Here is a 20,421-nt window from a genome sequence, read left to right as displayed (position 1 = left end):
AGACACCCATGTAGCTACTCACCAACCCATGCAGCCACATATACACAAAGTGAGAGACTGATACAGATATTTCCATATTTAAACATTACTCACTAAGCCATGTATTCACTATGATACACTTAATCAGTCAGCTACACAATCAATTTTTCAAAAACAAATCATCCATTTAGACACTTATATACCCATTTATTCTTCCATCGACCTTGACATATACATAAATAAAACATATTTAATTTTCAGAAAAACACACATTCACTGGATGATGTCATCAGTGATGTCATTTGAGATGTCATCAGTGATGTCATGAGTGATGTCACTGACCATGTCATGAGTGATGTAATATGTGACGTCATCAGCAGTGCATTGCGGGCGCGCGAGTTATAGTTAGCTGAACTAACTATAACGTGGCAATTTCAATGGTTTTTTACGAGTAAAATGTCCAGCTAACTATAACATGTGTGAAACCTATGGTTTTTTTCACTGAATTTCTAAGGTTTTTTAAATCCTAATTCCTAACTATAACGTGTGTGAAACCTATGGTTTTTTCACTGAATATATATATATATATATATATATATATATATATATATATATATATATATATATATATATATATACTGTTCATTTTTACTTTTATGTTATTGTTGATATTTTTAAAGTACTGTCTTTTAAAAAGCGTTTAATTATTTTATATTTTAAGGAGATTATATATGTGTATATATATATTGGTATAGTTCACTATTTTCTATCATACAACCATTTACAGTTGTCTGGATGTAAAAGTAGAGCATGCTATAACTTTTACTTCAGTGACACTCTTAAATTGTTCCTTGTCAAAGGAAAAGAGGATACATGTGGAAGGCGTACACAGAAGTAGAAAAAAATATTTGTCTCATTTGGGCTGTTCAAGGACTTGATGTCAAGACTTATCAATAATTCATTATCTGGGCCAAATGGTTTCTCTGAGAGTAAATGCAACACTTCTTTTATGTCCTTCAAAATGGAATGCAACCTAATCAGTTAGGGGTAGAGAAACCATTTGAGGGACTGGATGGCTGATCCAATTCTGAAACAATATCCAATCTTCTTCAATCTCTTTATGGGATTACTTTGAGTATTGTGAACAGCAGGTGTACGACATGTCAACATTGCACCGTGACATGGACTCATAGTGTCACATGCATGCACTCAGTGTCATTGCCTGCACGCTACTCCTGCATCCTTAATGGGTTTGAAAAGATCCAGTTTCTTCAGAGTGTAATTTTCAGAAGGATAGGGGCAGCAGTTGTAACAACACACACTTTTAGTTGATGAAGTAAGATGGAAATATTGTCTCTTTATTATCTACTTCATTGTTTGTATTAGCATTCCCCTTCTCTCCCTGCTTCAAGTTATTGTAAAAAAACAATTTTGCATTCAATATTTGACTACAGGGAGATGCCTTCCCCCACCTTTTATCATGCCTGATTCTTCTTGAGCTAAGATGAGTTAGGACCACTGTTCCAGTTTTAGAGCATACAAGAAGTGTATTGCTCAGTATATGTGTGCAGTGATGCACATGGGTGAATACATGCAACCTGGCACTAGGAAGGCTTTTACATCAATATATGCTCAGGTCTGACTCTAGCTTGTCTCATATGTCCTTCTATTATTAGGAATGAACTATGGCTCATCATTAATCATTGCAAACATATTTGTGTGTTTTGTGTATGCCTGTTGCACACTGTCCCCTACACTTAACATTACATGACCCTGACCCCATAGGACACACAGAGGGGAGTCTGACAAACCCCTTATGGGCAAAGAATTGTCTGATCCACTGTGGCACACAGGGTAACACCAGTGTAAATCTGTGAAAGATCAGCGGATCAAGAGCCCAATGAAATAAAAAAGCCTCACCCACTCACACATCATACTGAAGACCGTGTGATGCAGTGGTTGTATTAGCGTACATTAATTATATAATACTTTGCATTAAAAACATAGAATTTCGCTGAAAAAACTCAAAGGTTTCAGGGCCATTTTAGTTAGGTTGACGTTTTACCCACAGAAAACCATAGACATTTGGCAGTTATAAGTTTACCTATAGTTATACCTATCTGAAAAAACTATAATTTGTGCCATTAAGTAACTTTAGGCCACGAGTTATAGTTTCTTGACATAAATATAGCCATATGTATAACTATAACTGCTGAATTTCTATGTTTTTTGTGGGTAAAACGTCAGCTTAAGTGTAATGTCCCTGTAACCTTTGGTTTTTTCAGTGATTTATATAAATAAAAATATATATTAAAAAAAGCCCTCCATCCCCAGTGGATTGTGGCGTGTGCTTGGGTGTGGGAGCCCAATAAACATAAAACATAGAGTCTTCACTAGCAAGCGTTAACCTCAATGCGTTTCGACAACCAATGTTGTTTTGATCACGAGTGAGAACTCGTATGTGAAGACAGACTTATAAACAGGTACGTGCACAAAAAATTTGTGACAATGAGCAAAGGACTGTCGAAACAATATTATTACTAAAGTCAATGCGAGCTTGGAATGGTTTAAAATCCCATGTATACTTGAAAAAACAATTTTATACACAGCAATTAAATGAAAGAGAAAGAATCAAGTGAAACATAACATTAATTAATCAGATCAAGCCCCAGTGGGCTTGTTACAGTAGTGCATCAATTTCATATGATTATGTGAAAACCTGATCTGATACCCCAGAAAGACGATAAACAATAATGTCAGTGTGCTCAGATCGCTATTAATAGCAACTCACCAAAGTGAATTATAACACATATGTGGCCAACATGACTAATGAAATTATGGAGCCCAAGAAGGCACACATTTGGATGCTTTGCTATATATTTTCCTCAATTACTATTATCATACAAAATGAATCATAATTCCCCAAGCATTAATGTCATGCTCAGTAAATTCTGTCCCAAGTAGGCATAACTGTTATATTGTCAGTCAGTCAGTCAAACCACTTTAATCGATTAATTAAAATCATAAAAGTACATCACAAACATTCATACTAATATTTTGATACATCGTAATAATACAATATGATAAAAAAGAAGACATCATAAAAATCATCCAGACAAGTACATGTAACACTAAAAACATATTCCAAGCGTCATATTTTCTCCTTGACCGCACCGTGGCAACCAAGAAGTTAGCAATGTTAAAAATATTCCATGGGCAGTCTAGTAATTGCAAGTACATCAATGCAGGTTTAACTTGAAAGAATCCTCTCCCTTGCAACAAGGACAAAATGTACTTCTTTCTGCTTTCAGCATAAAATTTACAGAGTAATATAAAGTGTGCAGTGTCTTGAATTGAGCAGCCATCACAGTTACAAAAAGCAGCATCTTCTGGTTTACTCCAGCCTTGAAAGGTCCCTAAAATGAAGTGAATCAGGTTAAAACGAAATCTGGTCAACAGCCACCGATGATAATGTTTCGTAACCAACTTCAGGTAAGGCTCAATCTGGGAAGAGGTTATTAATAAAAATTGAGCCCTTACCGACGGTTTTTTAAGTTCCTCACCCTCCCGCTCTTGGGACCTTAAATTCAGAAACTGGACTTTAACCCAGCCAATATCCCCCTTAGTAATCACTTCTGGGTTCTCATAAATCTCCGGGCGCCCTAACTTATAAAACATTTTCCTGATGTACAAGAGCCAAGGGATATCAGCCACTCTGTCTGGTCCAATGCAGTCTTTTAAAATCAATCTGTTAAGAGAAAGTTCTGGGTTCAACCATGTTTTCAGCCAAAATATAAGAGGGGCCAAACTTATACGGTCGGACACATAATCCATCCCCAATTCTTGGTGTATTGAAAAGGTTGGGGATGATTGGGGGATGGAGAGCAGTGAACGAAAAAATTTGTTTTCTACCATCTGGACTCCCTCCGCTTTTCTATACCCCCAAATTGCAGCACCATAAATCGCTAAAGCTAAACATTTCGCCCTATAGATGGCAAGAACTGCGTCACATGGTTTACCACCCAAACGTTGGGCAAAACTTAAAATTGCGGAAGAAGCTCTACCTACGCTGTTCTTTTTTGCTATAAGCTGTGGAGCCCACGAACATCTGTCATCAAATAAAACCCCCAGGTAGGTGAATACCTTTACTCTCGGGACCTCCACTCCTTTACAATAAAAGTGTTTCACTTTGTTTTTCCGTATGCCCAGGGACATAACATGTGATTTGGAGCTATTTAACTGTTATATTAAACATTATATTTATGATCATAAAACCCAATGTACCATGACTCTTGTAATCCTGAGATTAAAGGTAATAGGTTTATCAGTAATCATAGCCAAAGTTAAAAAAACCCTCACATCTCAAGTTAGCTGACATTATTGTATATATACTCATAAATTAAATAAATTGTCATGCAAAGATGCTTTAAACAAGGAGTAAAAATAGATTATAAACAAGAGAACTCTTGCTTAGCTTAAATGGTATTTATAGAAAAGAGAGGGACCCCTTAAACGTCACGGGAAGTAAGGTACTTCCAATACACCAAAAGTATCAATCCCCTTGACCACACAATGTAGTTAACATAAATGGAAATAACCCTAAAATAGGTATATATCTCAATGCCACAAAAAAACAGTCAGAGAGTGTTAGTTATAAAATACCAAATACAATTTTTGCATGTAAATTACAATTTATTAAAAAAACCTTATTAAAAGTCGCAAAATAGAGTCACCAATCTGACTCGACACTTAAAATTTTTTAGTTGATACAATACAGAGGAAAATTGTTCAATTACAGTGATTTACACATCGTTGTGACCAGCAAAACACAAAAAACAACACATATTTAGACAAAACACCTTGTCATTTCCTACTGCATATCATATCGAATTATAATTTCTGGAACATAAATAGTGATACATTAATCTCCTTTGTATCTACAATTCTATGTTGGTCCTTAGATTATGCTTGCAGAAGCGTCGACGCGTTTCGATGTTTACACTTATACTTCCATCTTTATCAAGACCATAATAAATGTGTTTTCTCAGAGTGTCAATTCTGGTATCACTCCCCTGTATAAATTTTTTAGTTGATACAATACAGAGGAAAATTGTTCAATTACAGTGATTTACACATCGTTGTGACCAGCAAAACACAAAAAACAACACATATTTAGACAAAACACCTTGTCATTTCCTACTGCATATCATATCGAATTATAATTTCTGGAACATAAATAGTGATACATTAATCTCCTTTGTATCTACAATTCTATGTTGGTCCTTAGATTATGCTTGCAGAAGCGTCGACGCGTTTCGATGTTTACACTTATACTTCCATCTTTATCAAGACCATAATAAATGTGTTTTCTCAGAGTGTCAATTCTGGTATCACTCCCCTGTATAAAATAAATAGATACAGTCACTTAATTTATAGGTAAACTTTCTACATTTTATCGTTGCAAGAACTATACCATTGGAGTCCAGTCCGGGATTTGCTGACAGTTGTCAGTTGAGACACGCAACTGAGCAGCGCGAGGAGGCAAGGACGCCACTGCTGTACTAGCCGGCAGTTCACCGGTATCGGTATCGGTACCGGCACCATACTATTATTCAACTCAGAAGGCGGCAGGAACCGTTTGAATTCTCCCAACGCGGCTGGGGCCGCCAAGCGTTCTCCGCCACGGCCGGAGCGTTAGGCATTTTCTATCGTGGTAGGAGCCGCTTGAATTTTCCCAGTGCGGCCGGAGCCGGAACTGCAAAAAATGGCCGGAGCCGCCTGATAACATCTTGGCACCACCTCCCGCGGCAGGAGCCGCCAAACAATACTGTTACGCATCATACTGGAGGAAAGAGGAGAGAAGAGAAGCGGCAACAAGCGGTGAGATGGGTGCCGGGAGCCGGGTGTCGGGAGCAGGCGTGGTGCGGGTTGGGCAGAGGGGAAGCACCCCTGAGTCATCATAACGCCATAATAGCTAGTCAACAGTGCCCACACGGTGACCCTGCAGTGAAGCTAACCCCGATTGAGGACACAGACAGGCTTGGGAGGTGGAGCGGAAGGCAGAGCGGAGACAGTAAGGGGAAAAAAAAAGGGAATGAGGTCGGGGAGAACACGAACAAGCCCACCTAAGAATGCAAGGAGAAAAGCTAAAGCCAAGACCAAATCCCCCGCTAGCCCAGCTAAGGGAAGCCCACCCGCACTACTAATCCCGCCGGTATATCCAATTTTCAGTAACATGAACCACACTGGCAGATTTGCCTTTTTGAAAGACCCAGCAACGGCAGTATACGCAATGGCAAATACGCCAACGGGACTACAAAAACCAATGTCACCTAAAAAAATTGAAATAAGGCCAGCAGGATCAACTGCACCAAGGACTCCTCGGAAAGCCCAAAACATGAATGTGGATAGGGCAAACAGAACAGAGGAGACACACAAGTGCACGAATTCCACTCTTGTGAAAAACATTTTTCAATTTCAAGCCCAGGTGCACAAGGATAATAAAAAGGACAATAAAAACCACGACATTACGCAAGGGCAAGGACAGGAGAAATCACTAACAATTCCCACAGGATTAATCAAGACCACGGACTGCCAGCATGAAGGACACAAAATAAGTTGTTCCCCTAACAATAAAGAGAACAAAGGTGAGAAAATTATACCAACATCAGTATTATCAACCAATGCCACATACCAAGAGCAAATAATAACGGGATGCCACTCGGCCCAACCCAGCAACGAAGTCTCCTATAATTCAAACACAAGCATGTACGAATTGGCACACAAGGTGCCTCTATATAGTCACTCAACCCCTAGACTGGACCAACTAATTAGCCCAGTATTGAATAAATCTATAGAGAGGATAAAGATAAAGGACTTAAACCTCGGTTGGGTGCCCCAAGCACCTAGCCATAATAAAGGAAGAACCATGACACAAGAAGTTTGCGCAGACAACCATATAATTGAAAGCACCCAAGAGGGACCGAAAATTCGTATTAAATCAATCACCTCCAAAAATGAGGCCCAGGAAATAACTGAAAGTAACTCAGAGGGACAAAAAAAAACCAATACAGTAATCAATACCGAAAGGATGAATCAAGGAGCAACGGCAACCGGTTGGGGTATAAAAATCTCTCCATCACATGAGTTGCTAAGCAAAAACATAGTTGATACATCAAGTGGAATGAACCAAGAGGTGGACATCATTGTACTAACAGACTCACCACACGTGACTCATATTGGTGCTCAAAGAGAACCCTCAATCATAGAGATCTCAAGTGCTTCAGCTGTCCCAGACGTGGTAGCAACAATAAGTCCCGAAACAGGTCGCGAAACAAGACAAAAAACCAAAGCTCAGCGTAATGATATAACATCTATAAAGCAAGCCTCAGATGGACTCCAACCTGGTTGCAACGCAGGAGACCGATACCGGCAAAAAAGAGGAAATGACATCGGCGATAATTTGGAATCCATAATCACAATGCACAGTACACTAGGGTGCATATTGGAAACCTCTATTAAAACCCTTAATATGCAGTCGGATAAACTCGACATTCATATACACCTCATGAGTACAATGGCGGAATACATCGCTAACATAAATAAAAAGCTAGACGACATGGCCAGCATTTTTGACATCATCAAGGATCAGACTCGACCATGGGCACCATCCCAGTCTTGCACCTGCCTTCCAATATTGGATAAATTAAAGAATTTGCCATCAATACTTAAAGATATATTGCAGGAATGCAAATACGCTAATCACAGTGACAACAACACACCAACTGGATGCGATCTCATCTCTTTTGAGAATTGCAAGAGTACACAAAACGAACACGCAGACCAACCAAATGGACCAGTAAGGCAAATAACAGCGGGAAAAACCTCACAGTATAAGCTGCCAACAAAACCTGACGATATAACAAAGGAACCGAAAACAACTGGCGCAATATCCCTCATTGTACAAAATAACGGCCACAAACTACTAGGACCAGAATCACCCAGCCGAGACAGGGCGAAAAATCAAAATGACCAGAAACGCCTAACTAAGAGGGAAAAAAAACGGGCAAGGAAATACAGAAATTAGCTGTCAAACTGCCCACCCGCCAATAAACAGACGCTGGTCACTTATCCTATTTTTAGTCAGGTAAAAATGAAACCAAAACTTGAATCCAACGTCAAAGAGGGGAAACATAATCCGTCACTTAAGATAGAAATGGAATACAAAACTTGGAAAGATCGAGAAGACAGTCAAATACGATTATGGATAAGCCCCAAGGCTATACCACAAGTGAAAACATCAAAAAAGTCGTCACAAACAGCGGGGGTAGTCCCCGCAAAAACCTTAGAAGCAGGGAACTCTAGTAACACTGAACTATCGAGTTCAACAACCGCCGCAAGCATTTCTGGCTGTAGCACGGACCAAGGGCTCAGCGTCATTATTCCACTAAACAAAACTTCAGATAATCTGCTGGATGAACCCCAAAAAACTGAGTTGGCCCCAAATCAAATAGGGCGCACTAGTTTTGAATATAAAAGCCACTGCATAAAGAGGTCAGAGCAAATAAATGGCTATGAACCAAGTAATCAGAGACCCCATTGGGCTGCACTCAAAGACACGAACAAAAATCAAAAAAAGGTTCCCGTTATTCGTGTCACACTACCAAGCACCAATGCAACCACAGGGAAAAGTGTCACCATATCGTCTGACCTTCAAACCCTGAGAAAAAGTGACCAAAATACTCATAGGCAAATAAGAACAAAGGCAGATAGACATATGGATGATCAACTGCAACTCACGATATACACTGGCATCAATGGCATGCAAGCAACAAAAGAGAATGCAAATGTGGAAAGGATAGGACCACCCCCAGGACCAGTGATTACAACTAGTGGGTACCACCGTGAACAGGCAGGACCCAGCAGAATAGGCCGGGAGGTAAAAGCCACGACAAACATGCCACCAGCACCAACTCCGAATGATGCGTATAATCAAATAGCGCAATATCTCCACCTCAAGGCAAAGGGTCATGATGATCAGAAATTTGCTAATAATGAAAAGGCTCAGATCAGTAGCAAAACACCCTCTGACATGAAAATAGCTACTGCAGGGAAGATACTTTTTATTCCCTACTATGAGCCTCAAGGCACTCAAGACTACCTAAATCGAGGGAACATCCTCCACCTCACATCAACCATCCCAAGCCTAAGCCACTTAACATCCGCGGACCTACTATCAATTGAATTCGTCACATTAGGAGATAACGTGCCCAGGGAAGGCACACTTGCCACCTGGAGGAACTTAAAAGTGGCAAAAAGCATTCTCACAGAAGTGAATAAATTTGAAGAGTGGGGAATTTCTCTGAAAGAACAAACAAAAAAGTGCTACCCGTCACCCCTGCTAAGAAGATGTAGGAAAAGAGAAGATCATACAACCCCGACCACTCGCTCAATATGACACGGTGCCAGGGGGGCCGAAACCACAATTAATAATCACCAGAGACAGTTATTGGGCATTAATGGTAATTGAACCTATTGCGAGGCAGGTAAAATTGAAGAAAACATAATAAAACTGCTCTCCTGGAACATCGCAGGAGTAAAAAACATCCTAAATACCAGTAGAAAGACAGCTGCCTGGGACCAATATGACATCATAGCGCTGCAAGAAACGTGGTCAATGGAGCCAATCGATGTACCAGGAAGATTATGTTTCCATGAAAGCGCGACGCGCTCCCGGCACTACGGCCGCGCAAGGGGGGGTTTTATCTATCTACGTATCCACTGCATTAAAGATAAACGTCTCGCATATGCCTACATCAGCAGCAGATATGCAAATTATTAAGCTGGAGATTATAATAAAATGTGTGGTAAAAACAATGGTTTTAATTAACATATACGCCCACCCGAAAAAACAGCAAAAAAAAGAACTGTTCAAACGTGTTGTTAATGTTGTAACTTCCATCCGCCTTGATCACCCAAGTTGGGAGATTATAGCTACGGGTGACTTTAACTCCAATCTTCTACATCAATCGGAGGAAGAGGACAACATCTCAATGGCAAATGAAATGTGGAATGTCGAATCTCAGGAGGTCACAACGGCCTGGAAGAGAGACAAAGTGGGCAAGCAATTGGTGTGGGACCTGGAACGACTCGGTTTACGGGTAATAAATGGAAGATCCATGCACGACAAACCCCCTGCTGCCACATACATAGGTCACAATACAAATTCCATCCTGGATTACACATTAGTAACTTTGCCCCTGTTGAGTTTAGTTAAAAAATTCCAAATAATCAGCTCTCTGGACAGCGATCACTCAATGCAACACATTGAGATGAAACTAAGCTCCCCCAGGTATGTAAATGCTCCAGCCATACCAGGTCAACTCTCAACAATCAATCTGAAGCGGTTACAGTGGACGAGCATCACATTACCTCAAATAGCGTTGGACGCTAATAACTTATTACAAACAATCACGGCAGAGAAGGATCTATGCTCAAAAACTTGGGCCAATTTCCTGGAAACATTACCAAGATCCAGCAGTAAGGCTAAGAGGCAGAGCAGTCCTACGACCAAAACCAAACTTTCAGTAACTACACTAGCTATGATGAAACATCTTCAAAAGCTTACAAGACGGATACAAGGTTCAAGGACAAACCAAAGCATCTGGCAAGAAGTTCGGTCGATAAGGAAACAATATAAAAAGCTAGTATGGATGGAAAAAAGGAATAAAGCCAATGACTTTTGGGCCAAATTGGTGTACAACACAAAAAAAGCAGACTCCAGGGCGTTCTGGGTGCAAGTCAACTCCATCAATAGAGCAGCACAACCCATAAGTATGACATGCATCCCTGAAAATGTTTGGGCTCAGCACATAGTCGATACATTCTCGGTAAAGCCAGTGGAGCATCAGGTCACGATGGCTACAACGGTATCCGAATCTCCAAGAAATATGGTACAGGAAATCAAGCCTGTTCTCAGCCTTAATGGCATGTCCAACTGCCAGGAGAGCCTGGATCGATCAATGTGGTCAGTTGACGATCGACGAATATCATCTATAATTAAGAAAGGCAAGCAAGAGAGCGCACCAGGGCCAAATGGCATCCCGCAGGCAATCTATAAAGAGGACCCACAGTTCTGGGCATGCAAATTCAACCTCCTGTTCCGGACAATCAGCAACTCAGGTCAGGTTCCGGAAAGTTGGAGGGGTGCCATCATTAATCCCATCTATAAAGGCGGAGACCGCAAAAATCCAACAAACTACTGCTTAATTGCACTGATCGATGCAGAGGCAAAATACTATGCATCCTTGGTGCTAGCCGATTTAGCACAATGGTCGGAAACGAACAGCAAGATCCCATTAAATCAGACAGGGTTTCGTCGTGTAACAGGTACAATGGCTAATGCAATGGCGCTGTGCTTGATTGGCGAAAACAGTCTACATAACCATCGGGAACTATATACCTGTTTCGTCGACTTTAAGGCGGCCTTCGACTGTGTTAATAGGAATTTACTATGGGCCAAATTGAAGCAGCAGGGTCTACCGGAGTCAACCCTAATGCCGATTATCGACCTGTATAGTAACACCTGGATGCAGGTAAAAATCAACAATGGGCAAAGGCTAACTAGGAAGATCCACACCTTTGACGGATTAAAGCAAGGTTGTGTATTGGCTCCCCATCTTTTCAACGTATTCATGGCCGATCTAACAGTAAGCCTTGACCTGATCAACGCACATCCGCCCCGGCTGGGCATGCTTCGTGTAACACATCTATCCTATGCCGACGATGTGGTCCTGTTAAGCCTTCTACAGGAGCTAACCCGCTACACAAAGCAGAACATGCTAGAAATAAATAGCATGAAAACAAAAACCATGGTCATAACCCGACGCCATAAACTACCACCAACCTTCTTAATAGATAACGTCAAACTGGAAGCGGTTGGAAGTTACAAGTATCTCGGGACACTGCTGGACAAGCATCTTAATTTCCAGGCACAATACACCAGCATGGAAAAGAAGGGCATGGTCCTAATGCAAGCCTTCACGAACTTAGCAACTGAACTCAAAGGTCCTTTGGTTTCGCCTCTGCTAACAATAATGAAAGCTAAACTAATCCCAACGTTAGCTTACGGGAGCATACTGCATCATGGCAAGAGTGCACAACTTTTGGACAAAGTGCAAATGAAAATCTATAAGCATGTCTTTGCCCTACCAAGTAACGCATCACCGGCCCAAGTAAGACTGGAACTCGGCCTGAAATCTCAAGTGCTGCTGAGAAAGTACGAGACCATAAAATTCTGGTACAATGTCTGGATGAACCAAGAGATCATGCTCTATCGAGCTATGTGGGAAACTATCACCAAAAACCCAAACTCAAATCACGCCAAGTATCTTAAAATGTCAATAGAGTCAACAAACCTGGCTGGCCTCTGGGAATTCAAGCTCCCAGTATCTTCATTCAAACAGTTGGCCAGGAAGGCAGCCATTGGACACTCATTGCTGGACGACAAAATAGCTTTTAGCCGCCGGTCACATGCCTGGATGACAATCCATTCTTACAAAAAATTAGTGCCGGCGCTCTTTTTGGACCTTGCATTTTCACCTTTTATCAAACGCAAATACCTTAACATAAGGCTGGGTAATCTACCAACTAATGCCGAGCATCCAAAGTGGAAGCCCCAAGAAAGTGAAGGGTGCGGGTTATGTGGCGCAGCAAGACAAGATTCTATCCACCTGATTTGTATTTGCCCAGCTCTTATACAGGAACGTTGGAATTGGTTGAAAACCAAGTTCAAGGAGTATGGAATACGTACATGTCGGTCCGCTGTCATCCAAATCTTATGTACAGTAGACCCACAATTTATTTGCAGGACAATGAAATTCATTGAACATTTTGAGAAAAAGCAAAAAACATTAGCAAATTGTTGAATTTGGAACATGTTACTTCTTGCAGTAGAAAGACATCTTTTTTTACCTTCATTATTTTTTTCACAGTAGTGTAAATTCTTGGTGTTTTAGCACATTGTCGTATTTATATTTTGTAATGGTTTTTATTAACTATACAATAAAGCATTTATTATTATTATTATTATTATACCATAGTATCTCTCTTACACATGTTTCTCAGCTGATTCATAATACAATCTATTTCCAATTATTTGTACACTTTCTTATTCCTCTTTTTGTTTACATATATGCAAAAAAAGGGGGGGCTATTACAATTCCCCTATTCACTTTCTTCTGGGTTAGTTAGCTCCATCCCTCTTATGGATATAGAAGGGGCTTCCCCAGTTCCCACAATATATTTCCTATCTCACCGTGATTTGTTGAGCTGGGTGGTAACTGTCTTATTGCCTTCCCTTTGTTCTTTATTGGAGGAGACAATATATGGGATGGTATCACGCTTCAATATGTGATATCTGGCCACTAGTATCTCCTCATACCTACAGAAAATATAATAATGTAACACATTGTCGCATATAGATGTCTTACACAGGTAACTCTACTATGAGATACACTCGTATATTACCTCTGTTCCGTGTTATTTAAAATGTCACGATGTTATACTTCCAAGGTCTTTCCACTCCGGCGGGCCCCCGTGTCCTATTACGGTACTTTTAAGATTTTGGCGGGCTGTGGAGGTATTATATCTTCCTCTCTCATATGCCGTCTAATATAAAACATAAAAATAGCGTGCGTAAGAAAACCGAAGGGCTCTGCCTCTACTTATACTAACAGTTCCTTCTAGCTCCCGCTCTGTCTCACCCTGACTAGTTGGTCCTCAAATTCTTACCTTGAAACGTGCAGAGTTTAAGCCGGGAAATCGAGTGTCTTCTTTTTCGTGCTTGCCGATCACTCGCTTCGGTGGCTCTATTTGACTTTTGTAAGCCCGTACCAGATAGGTTGCTACGGCTCACGTGGTACTGTTACTGGTGACGTTTGTCTACCTTTCCGTCTTTCTTCCCGATTGGTCGTTCCACTCACGTGTCAATGATACTACCCGAATCGCCGCTTACTAGTGTATCTGTAGCGGCATGTTAATACACCTCCTAGTTCCCGAAAGTCCAATTGCCTGATAGTTATCATGATGACTGTGACAATGATCCGCCCGCATCAATCGGCTTGCGCTGTAAGAATAATAATGAAAGAGCGCGCCAGCACGTAAATTAGCTGTTATTCCGCAGGCAAACTGGTGTGAAATTTACCATCTCATAGGCGGCAGACTTACCTCGCCTATTAATTCTGTTCACTATGTATAGTTAGTCATGGAAATACTTCCAATATATTGAAAAGTAACCAGTGCTCATGGCTAGTTTCTACCTTCTTCCCCATTGCTAAGCCAATGCTCTAGCTCTTTGTGAATAGAACTTGTGCTGACTCTGCCCTTGACTAAAACAGTGAGGGTCATCTCGTCTATCTAAGTTCTTCTATCAAAGATAGATCTAGTATTTATTGTGGATTTAACAATTAGCATATAACACACTATGATGTCGATGGAATAATACAATGTATTGTTCGTGTTGAGCCGCCAATAGTGTCCTCTTCTAAAAAACCCTTGATTACATTACTATAATCCTCATCCAGTCTTCTCTTGAGTTGAGTCCTACTTCTACCGTATTGAGATAGCACATATACCATTGTTATCTCTTTTTGCTTTTTGCGTCAATGTCGCCTCCTCTTCTGTTTATAGTTATTTTCTCTAGGATGAATCAATTAAACTCATCGCATTTATGGCTCAGACTGAAAATGTTCTGTGAGTGGGGCGTTTTCTTTTTTCGTTCTAATGGCTGATTTATGTTCTATGAGGCGTGTGCGGAGTTCTCTGCTTGTCTCTCCCACATATCCTAGTCCGCATGGGCAGACTAGAAGGTAAACCACATTTTTACTGCGGCAGTTATTAAGAGTGGTTGCTGTAACTAGTTTGCCTGCAAATGTGATGTTATTTCCTTCTAAACATTGTGGGCATATGGAGCACGTCCCTCATGTATGGTTCCCTCTAGCTTTTTCGCCGATATTCTGTGCCATAGTTTAACATTTTCCAGTTTCTGTTCACTATATTTTTAATTTGATTACTTATATTGGAGAATTGCGTGACAAAAGCTACTCTCTCTGTGGTAGTCTTTCTTTTTTCTTTATTAATATCTAACAGAGACTCTCGGTCATAAAATCTTGCTCTTTTCAAAGAGTCTTTAATAAGTTTGTTAGGATAACCTCTGGCTTTCAATTTTTTCTTTAATATTTCGGCATTACGGTAAAATTCAGAGATGGTCGTGCAATTCCGTCGCAATCTTAAAAATTCCCCAAAGGGTATATTATCTTTTTGGGAGCGAGGGTGATTACTCCCATATTGCAATAGGGTATTCTTATCAGTGGGTTTAGTATAAAGCTCCACATGTAATTCTTCACTGATACTTTAAATTTTTATATCTAAAAATTCAACATGGGAGTCACTGTAATGTGCTGTGAATTTCAAATTGGGATCCCCCAGATTAATCCACTCTAAAAAGGACTGAAGTTCATTACTGGCACCATTCCATATGAAAATGATATCATCTATGAAACGGTGCCAGTAAGAAATATTTTCATAATAGGGAGCAATGTTGTTGAATATGTGTCTCTGCTCAAACTCTCCCACGTACAGGCAAGCCAGACTGGGGGCACAAGTAGCCCCCATGCTGGTCCCTTTGATTTGTAAATATAGTTCATCCTGAAATAGGAATATATTATTTTTCAGGACCAACTTGATGCAGGCCATAAGGAACCCTTTGTTGGCCCTGTTTAGTTCTTCCTGATCCAATATAGTAGAGATAACTTCTATTGTATTGTCTTGTGGAATATTTGTATATAAAGCTTCTATATCTAGGGTGACCAGAAACTGGGTCACTATGTTGAAGCTCAAACCCTCAAAGATGGATATTGCATGTGCTGTGTCTTTTAAATATGATCTTTGTCTCTGCACTATGTGTTTAGGAAAGAAGTCAACATATCTACTAATTGGCTCTAACAGTGAACGTACACTGCTAACAATGGGCCGCATAGGCGGGTTAGATACATTTTTGTTGATCTTAGGTAATCCATAAATAGCAGGAAGAACTGGATGTGACTTTAATAAAAATTTATACTCATTCTCACAAATCCAGCCTTCCTCTTTACCTAACTTTAAGAGAGACAATACTTCCTTTTTCAATTCTCCCACTGCTGTGAACCTAATAGATTTATAGTGTTCTTTTACATTGAGGAGGTCTCTCATTCTCTTTTCGTAATCCAATGAATCAAACACCACTATCCCGCCGCCCTTATTGGTGGGTTTAATGGTGATGAGATCACACTCCCGTAACGTGTGCTTTTCTCTGATCCATGGAAAGGTTATTGTGCTGATGGTTGGGGACTGTCTTATTCATATTTTTGATCTCCATCTCTACCACTTTTTCAAAAATTTCAACATTACTGTCTATTTGTCCAAGACTGGGCGTAAACGTTGATACCGGTTTAAAACCTGATCCATTAGGTGGGGGTACATAGGACTTATCTTCAAAAAACCTATTCAATCTTATTTTCCTAAATAAATTTCTTAAATCACTCTCTAATTCAAACATATTATATGGGGCTGTAGGTGCGAAACTGAAGCCTCTTTGTAAAACCTCCTGTTCTTCTTTAGTTAACGTTCTCTGAGACAGGTTTACTATAGGCAGTTCCTCTATCTCCAATATTGTTTGTTCCTGGTTGTTAGATACTCCTGTCCTGCATTTTGAGGTTGATGGTTCCTCTTGGGTTCCTGACGATTGAAACTCCTGTAGCCCCTCTATCCTCGGTTCTGGCGTCTTCCTAAAAAAGGCTCACGATCCAAACTGAACATATTTCTATATTCCTCGCTACTAGACCCTGAAGTTTCTGAAAAAGTTATACGCTTATTGCCTCCTCTTGAGTATATAGGCCTCTGAAACTGTGGTTTCTCCCACCTCTGATCTTTCTTGTTTTCAAAGTAATCTTTGTTGAGATAAGGGTAAACTCCCTCCATATTATATCTCGCCACGTCTTTTCTAAATTTCTTCATTTTCTTGTTGGTAAAATAATCCCTATAGCTCTGTGTTTCTAATTCGAGCTCTTCCATCTTCTTTTTGGCTTCTTCCAATGCTGTGTTTTGTCTTAAATTAATCTCTAATTCTTCTATTTGTTGTTTTTCTATTTCTATCAGCCCTTGGGCTGTCTCTATGATTAGAATAAGCCAGTCTCGGCTACACATATTGGCTATATGCGTCCATGTTTCAATGAATTTGGGATTTTCTACAAATAGTCCTGGTTCGTTTTTCACTTGCAGCCATATGATAGGCAGTAGGAAATGACAAGGTGTTTTGTCTAAATATGTGTTGTTTTTTGTGTTATGCTGGTCATAACGATGTGTAAATCACTGTAATTGAACAATTTTCCTCTGTATTGTATCAACTAAAAATTTTTAAGTGTTGAGTCAGATTGGTGACTCTATTTTGCGACTTTTAATCAGGTTTTTTTAAATAAATTGAAATTAGGGCTCCCAGTTTTATGGTATTTATTTTTTTAACATTTACGTCTGTATTTATCCAGATTTATTTTTGTCATTTTATCTGTATATATCCGCATTTATTTTTGTCGCAAGCCAAAAAAGACGCTGCAACTAGTATTTTTCCACATTTATTTAAATAGACAGTGCACACGGTTGTTATAGGTTTAGCTATATGTATACATGCTCCTAATTAAATAAACACAATAGAATGTGTGAGAGTCTATTACAGACATTTGGAAGACCAATGTTGTGTATGTTTCATGCAACATCCACAAAAAACTTTTCTGTTAGATCAAAACAGGACCTCACATATGAGAAATGGGAGGGTGTCACAGAGATTACTTGCAGTAATATTAGTGTCAGGTGCTGCTGTGTTACAATATTGAAAATACTCTCACTAGCCATGATAAACACGTTTAGAATTTAGATGAGTGCACCTGTGCACTTTCAGTGACCTGGCCAAAGACGGCATGAAAGAGCTGTCTACTTTCTTCATATCTTAGATATTGGATGCCTCGGTCTCCTTATTGTCAGTTCCATGCTCCTCTCTGTGGTGCGCGCTGACTATCCACAGCTGAGAGTGCATACTACCTCCTCTGAAGCAAGGAGCTCTCATTTCAGAAAAAAATGAAAGGCAATTAAACAATTTACTGTAATACTGTAATCCCACACAATAGCTGCGGACACACTTCTTCCTCGCACAGTGGAGAAAAAAAATGATTTAACTTGAAAAAGGGCTTACAGATGTGCCCCTGCTGTCTCGGTCTCTCAGGAATGTTTGTGTTTCTTCGTGTGGTGCCAGGTCAGGGAGGAACATTTCAATTTAAGGCCTAAAAGTATCCCAAAGCTAATGCAACCTAATTTCCCTAATGTGTTTATGCCACCAGTCTTTCTGACCTTTTTGGGTCACACTCATTTCTGCCAGACCTACATTAGCGCCAAGTACTCGCGCTACAATGACCATCACCCGCCTCCTCAATGTTGAACTGCCGTAGTGGTGCAAACCGTGAAATACAAGTTCACCTCCCCCCCACCTTTTCACTTAACTCTGACCTAAAACAGACTGCTGTGCTGGCGCAGCGCTCACTACAGAGCCCCGGAGATGTTGAATGATCAGCTGATTGGCTAAAAGGATGTAATAGGCACATCATCAGGGTTATGGTGGGCAGGTCAGAGGCAAGACGCTCCTAGGAAATAATTTCCCGCGCCTAGCAAAGATTAATGGCCCAGCAGGTGTTAATGTGGGCAGGCGTACAGGGCAATCAGGAAGAGGGGCGTGGGGAGGCAACCCTGGACAGGAGCATGGATTGTCGAACAATTCTCAGAATCCAATTTAGTCGTATTGTTCTGTTTCTATGTATAAATACAGACGGAAGAAAAATATTTTTCCGTCTGTATTTATATGTAAAAATCTGTTTAAACGGAAAACCGGGAGCCTTAATTGTAATTTACATGCAAAAATTGTATTAGGTATTTTATAACTCACACTCTCTGACTGTTTTTTTGTGGCATTGAGATATATACCTATTTTAGGGTTATTTCCATAAATGTTAACTATATTGTGTGGTCAAGGGGATTGATACTGTTGGTGTATTAGCTTAAATGGTCACATTAAAACCATTGTAATAAAGCAGAAAGACAGTTAGAGAAGCTGTAAATACAGATATAGCATGTTGTAAAAAAACATACAGATTAGATTGCATCACACGTATAACCCAAATATACTGAAATTCCCTTGTTAATATTGATGTTGATGTGTGCTATAATACGTGTATGTACAAAAGCGAAATCAAATCAATGTTGTCGAAATCCCCTCATATATCCTCTCCATCAACTCCAAGACAGAAATACGTGGTCAGGCAGGCCCTGCACACAAGGCCTGAGGCTAATGATTGACAGATCACAGTTGGGGTGGCACGTAAACAGCAGGACAAACTTACGAACAGGAAAAACCCAGATTAGTCCCCCAGATAGGCAGCAATACAACAATGTTCCTGGGATATTGGCCAAATAAAATGCATAGGAGTGTGCATTTCCAATACACCATAAAGTTAGATGCCACTTGAAGTTAGGAACCTTCAGCCAAACAGGACCCATACACATTACACACACAGTGATCATGTGCTTTCCATGCTGGGCATCTGGACACGTTACCCACTGGCTCTCATTGCGTTCATGCAAGGTCGAGACCCACCTGCACCTGCATTTTTCATCAGGTGTGAGTGATTTATGCCTTCATGACAAGACCTACATTCCACTCCTGAAACAGGATCTATGAATTGTTTTATGATGCTTCTAAAAAAGTATAAAAAGACATTCAAAATGAATTTACTTTGAGTCCGTCCTCAGACCCGTTTCTGTATGCTGCACTCCCGGCTGTAGTGTTTGATTAAACCAACTGTTCCTGTTTTGATAAACACCACTTATCTTTTTTTTCAAGGTAAATTCATATTCAAGCAACACCCTCATCCAGGTTCAGGCACACAGGTTGCAAAGTACCAGATTTGATTATGTATCTCGACTCCAGTCTTCGCAGTGCACAACCCTGTCACCACCTCAGATATAGGTAGAGATATGGTCAAATGCAAAAAATTGCAAAAGAACATTGCATGATGGTCCCTGAAGTGTCTTGCAACCAGATACTGTTTGTCACATCAGGTAATTGCCATCATGTGTTCCAACACATGCTTTGCACATTGTGTATAGTACCACCAATGTAGTATAGGTTGCAGGGACACTTAAGGGCATACACACAGAAATCTGAGCTGCACATGAGGCCTTTTAGAATATTGAACTCCTGATTGGTATCAGGCATGGTAAAGCACCGTGTCTTCTTACTGAACTTGCAAGCCTTACAATTGTAATAGGTCCTAAAACCAGCAGTTATGGTAGGAATTTAGTCCC

At 40.2% G+C, this 20,421-nt stretch overlaps 1 long non-coding RNA gene across 1 annotated transcript in view; it reads right to left on the bottom strand.

The window, feature by feature from the left end:
- LOC146831246 (uncharacterized) overlaps positions 1-13,833 on the bottom strand; it is a 525,430-nt gene extending 511,597 nt beyond the window's left edge. Inside the window, exons 1-2 of the long non-coding RNA XR_014961257.1 lie at positions 13,771-13,833; positions 13,507-13,647 (exon numbers count right to left, since the gene is read on the bottom strand). This is a non-coding gene — a long non-coding RNA (uncharacterized LOC146831246). The remainder of the gene's footprint in view (positions 1-13,506; positions 13,648-13,770) is intronic.
- Positions 13,834-20,421: the final 6,588 nt, after the last annotated feature.

This window comes from Triturus cristatus, chromosome 5_1 (assembly GCF_964204655.1).
Source record: "Triturus cristatus chromosome 5_1, aTriCri1.1, whole genome shotgun sequence".
Taxonomy (NCBI): domain Eukaryota; kingdom Metazoa; phylum Chordata; class Amphibia; order Caudata; family Salamandridae; genus Triturus; species Triturus cristatus.
This window is presented reverse-complemented; position numbering and strand designations above follow the sequence as displayed.